Source organism: Akebia trifoliata, chromosome 14 (assembly GCF_017979445.1).
Source record: "Akebia trifoliata isolate Shusen 1 chromosome 14, ASM1797944v1, whole genome shotgun sequence".
In the NCBI taxonomy this organism is placed as follows: Eukaryota; Viridiplantae; Streptophyta; class Magnoliopsida; order Ranunculales; family Lardizabalaceae; genus Akebia; species Akebia trifoliata.
Window position 1 is genome coordinate 4,697,662 of NC_141388.1, and position 5,335 is coordinate 4,702,996.

A 5,335-nucleotide genomic window follows, 5' to 3' on the forward strand; every position below is an offset into this window, starting at 1 on the left:
TTTACATCTACAGCTGCCGCGTGAGCGTTGACAGTTGAGAAATAACACGCAGTTTGTTATAAATAGAATCAGCACTGCAAATGCATCTAAAGCGTCACAACGCTCAACTTCTTTAGGGAAAAATCGTAACGCCGTTTAAATAGACGGTCTTCTTGTATATTTTCTTCACTGTAAAGTTAACGGCAAAGAGTGAATTGTAAAGGTCCTCCGTTAATTCATATATCTTCTCTATAAGATCTGTTCTTAGAGAGAGAGAGAGAGAGAGAGAGAGAGAGAGTTTCTTTAAAAAAGCCTTTTTTTTTTTTTTTTTGTTTCACAAGATTAGGATTTTTTCTATAGAGAATCGATGGCGTTCGAAGAAATCGAACCGAGTCCACAATCAAGGATGTCTCCAACACTCGGTGAGCTCTTGAAACGAGTTGACGACGCGAGAAAGGAAGAAGGAGACATGACTCCAGCGCACCAAGTGATCGAACTCGGCGACATGAGTAACGGACCGAGATCTTCACCTTTTGTTCTTTCGTTCAATAATCTGACGTACAGCGTCAAGAACCGGAATCTGACAATCTCGACGTGTTTTCGACCGAAAAATAAGCTCGGAGCAGTGGATGAGCAAGTAGAGACCGGAATCGAGTTCTCCAATGTGAAGACATTGTTGAATGATATTTCCGGAGAAGCAAGAGATGGAGAGGTTTTAGCTGTTCTTGGAGCGAGTGGATCTGGAAAATCAACTTTAATCGACGCGCTCGCTAATCGGATGGCGAAAGGAAGCTTGAAAGGAACTGTAACCCTAAATGGTGAAACGTTGGAATCTCGGCTTTCGAAGATAATCTCCGCGTATGTGATGCAAGATGATCTTCTTTATCCTATGTTAACAGTCGAAGAGACGCTCATGTTCGCCGCAGAGTTCAGATTGCCTCGATCGCTCTCGAAATCGAAGAAGAAAGCGAGAGTTAAAGCTCTGATCGAACAATTAGGTCTCAAAAACGCAGCCAATACAGTGATCGGAGATGAAGGACATAGAGGTGTCTCCGGTGGAGAACGTCGCCGAGTATCGATCGGAACCGACATAATTCATGATCCGATCATCTTGTTTCTTGACGAGCCGACGTCGGGACTCGACTCAACGAGTGCTTACATGGTGGTGAAGGTCCTTCAAAGGATTGCTCAAAGTGGAAGCATTGTTATCATGTCGATTCATCAACCGAGTTACAGAATTCTTGGCCTACTCGACCGAGTTCTCTTCCTCTCTCGTGGACAGACAGTCTACAGTGGCACACCAGCGAGTCTCCCTCTTTTCTTCGCTGAATTCGGTCATCCGATCCCAGATAAAGAGAATCGGACCGAGTTCGCACTCGATTTAATTCGCGAACTCGAAGGATCGCCTACTGGAACGAAGAATTTGGTCGAATTTAACAAGTCATGGCAGGCCATGAAGCAAACTCGCACATTGGATTCAAAACAATTGAGTTTGTCTCTCAAAGATGCGATCAGCGCTAGTATTTCAAGAGGAAAACTAGTCTCCGGAGCATCGAATGACAAATCAAGCCCTTCATCAACCGTGCCAACATTTGCTAATCCGTTCTGGATCGAGATCGCAGTAATATCAAAACGATCGATGATAAATTCTAGGAGAATGCCGGAGTTGTTCGGAATGCGAGTTGGAACCGTTATGATTACAGGTTTCATCTTAGCTACAATTTTCTGGCAACTTGATAATTCGCCTAGGGGCGTACAAGAACGATTAGGGTTTTTCGCATTCGCCATGTCCACAACCTTCTATACATGTGCCGACGCCCTCCCGGTGTTCCTCCAAGAACGATATATCTTTATGCGAGAAACCGCTTATAATGCTTATCGTAGATCATCTTACGTCCTATCAAGATCCATCACAGCAATACCTGCTTTAATCTTTCTGGCGATCGGATTCGCTGCGACAACATTCTTTGCAGTGGGTCTTGGTGGTGGCTCCTCTGGATTCTTCTTCTTCTTCTTGATCATTCTCGCTTCGTTTTGGGCCGGAAGTTCTTTCGTAACTTTCCTATCTGGAGTAGTTTCTCAAGTTATGCTAGGGTACACTGTCGTCGTTGCAATCCTCGCTTACTTCCTTCTCTTTAGTGGATTCTTCATCAACAGAGATAGAATTCCGGCGTATTGGATTTGGTTCCATTACATCTCATTGGTTAAGTATCCATTCGAGGCGGTGTTGCAGAATGAATTCGACGACCCAAGTAGATGCTTTTCGAGAGGGACACAGATCTTCGATAACACACCGCTTGGAGTGGTTCCGGCCGCCATGAAGGTTACTTTGTTGCAGACTATTAGTAATTCTTTGGGTATGAATATTACAAGCGAGACCTGCGTTACGACTGGGACGGATATATTGAGAGAACAAGGGATAACTGATCTGAGTAAGTGGAATTGCTTGTGGATTACTGTGGCTTGGGGTTTCTTTTTTAGGATTTTGTTCTACTTCACATTGTTGTTGGGAAGCAAAAACAAGAGAAGGTAGAAGTAGATAACTAGTGGATGGAAGAATCATAATTATGAATATTTCGCAGCAAAAGTTTTTTTTTCTGTTGACCCCTTAAAGAAGCAAATACTCCTGTTTGCTACGTTAGTTATCTATATTGTTTAGTTGTGAATTGTGATATGTTACTAAAGTCTAAAGCCATGCAATGATACTTATATTTTATATCCCTTGAGGCCTGGACCTCCGTATTATTTGAGTCCTCAACCCAAACCCTCCCTTGTCTTCAACTTGTATAAAATTAAAAAAAGAATCATGATAATCTCCACGTGTCAAACCCGATCGACTAAAAGTGCAGAATTCCTAGATTTGTGCTCCTCAGGATACAAGGTTGCACATCCCCATAAAAAAAATGTATTTCAAAGGAAACATATTTCTTGAGGAGTGCAGATTTTTGGTTCTCTAACTTATCACGTCAAGTAATCGATTGAGTATGCCACGTGGGGTAGTTAGATTTCACGACTCTTAAAAAATGAAAAAAAGGGTAAAATTACCATTTCGTGAGCTGAATTCTACGAATTAAAGATTTTGGCTAACTGTTCATTTTAATTTAAAAAACGTGAAGATGTGAAATCGTAGGCTTTTCAAGTTATGAGATCCCAGGTTTAAACTGTCAAATTCACTGGGTTTTTTCCCATACTTGCGAGATTATTACTTTAAACCTGTAGAATTATCACTTTAAAACCTCCGATATAATTATTGTTCATGTTTTAGTAACTATATGAACAATGGGCCAAAATCATAAATTAGTCAAAAGTTGGTCACGTTTGCATTAATATCTCAAAAAATAATCTTCAACCTAATATCCATCATGTGTTCGGATCCTATGCACCCAGGTTGGAGGATTGAAACCCTCGTCTCACACCTCAACACATGCCACATAAACCAAAAATCTAAGGGATTGATGCCTAAAATTTCTTCTTTTTAAGAAGTTTAGATCCTATGCACTTAGGGTAGAGGAATGAAACCCTCCTTCCACTCCTCAATACATTATTCATTAGCCACATGTTTTAAAAGGAGATATTTTAGGCTTCAATTCCTTGTAATGAGGCTAACATGACATGTATTGAGGTGTGGGAGGAGGATTTTATTCCTCTACCCAAGGTGCACACAATCTGGATTCCTTTTTAAAATTTCCTTGTATTATTGCTTATGTGTCATGTGTTGAGTTGTGGGAGGAGGGTTTCAATCCTCTACTCTGGGTGCATACGATCTGGATTCTATCCATCACATTCAAACTCTTCAACCTTTGGGACAAATTGTTTCATAACCCATTTGACCTCGTCACTTTTTGTTGAAAAATGTTGATTCATCGATCAAAATTTCATCTTCAATTTTCTTGAAAATCCCATTTTATTCTTGAAGTTTGAAAACTTAAATATGAAAAAAATAGGATACAACCTTTAAACGCAGGTTGATCATGACAGGTTTTTGGAGAGAAAAATAAATTTTTTTTACAATAAATTGAAAATAAGGATATTTCACCATTTTACTAATTAATCTCTTATAAAAGACAGATGTCAAGAAGTATGTCATCACGCTGGAAACATAAGCAATTGAATAATGTGAAGTGGAACTCAAAGATTGACCTCATTTCTCACTTTCCTGACATGGAGGTGCATACTAACTTAGATGTTTTTCATAAAGTTATGAGTAAAAACATCTATGGTTCTATGAGCATCTCTAGGCCAGGAAAGTATGAAATGATGTCAATCTTGACGTCACTCCAACACGAATCTAAGTAATTATCTCAAATATGTGGAAAAAGAAAGGTTGAATGCAATGTCCAACGAAATCAATGTAGCATGACTCTTTGGAAAAATCCAAAAGGGCATGTTTAAATTATGGAAAATGCTTTACTACTTGTGTAGGGACGGGTCCAACATTGAGTTGACTTGACAATGCACAGATAACTGAGGAAATAAATCTATGGTTATTTGTGCACTATCAGGTTAACTCAGTGCTGGACCCAATGTCCAACCTTTGGTTTACTTAAGGGTGATGTTAACTTGTGTAAATCTATGGTTATTTGTGCACTATCAGGTTAACTCAGTGCTGGACCCAATGTCCAACCTTTGGTTTACTTAAGGGTGATGTTAACTTGTGTAGTAAGGTCACAAAAAAAAAAAAAAAAAATCATCAAATACCCTAACTTTATTTTATTATCCTCAAATGCTTATTTCCAATGTTTTTAATGCATCTTAACATGTGCCTTAGGGTACGTGTTAACTCATGACTGAATGGTTTTTGTGGTCTTTTGGAGGTACACTTGCTTCTAAGTTCAATATTTTTGGATTCACTTGTTCAACTTTTAGAGAAACACTTTCTTTACTAAATTAAGATTTTAAGCTTTACTAAGGTGCAATTTGTTAAATTAAAAAAAAAAAAGTGCAGAATAACATTAAGCACTGAATTTAAGTGTTGAAAAAGTTATTTGTGCTGAATCATGTTTGTTACACATTGTTGAAACTGGTAAATTATCTTTTTTACCCTTACAATCATATTATACATTATTTGCATATTTCAAATGCATATTTCTTATCAAACACAATAAAATATATTATTTCTTATAAAATTAAAACACAATTCATTTTTATAAAATAAGTAATACTCAAAATTTCAATTTATAAATAATAATTTTTATTTCTAAAAGTCCACAATTTATAAATAATAATTTTGGATGAATAATTTTCGATGGAAATGAAGAATGTGTAATTATAAAAGCACCCTATGAATTAATAAGGGTGACCCACACCATAGTCAAATTATTTTGTTTTATATGTGTTAAAGTTGTAGGAATGAGCA

General features: G+C 37.9%; 1 pseudogene; it reads left to right on the forward strand.

Moving 5' to 3' along the window:
• The first annotated feature begins 248 nt into the window (after positions 1 to 248).
• On the forward strand, positions 249 to 2,697 carry LOC147385693 (ABC transporter G family member 6 pseudogene; annotated as a pseudogene).
• The last annotated feature ends 2,638 nt before the right edge of the window (positions 2,698 to 5,335 follow it).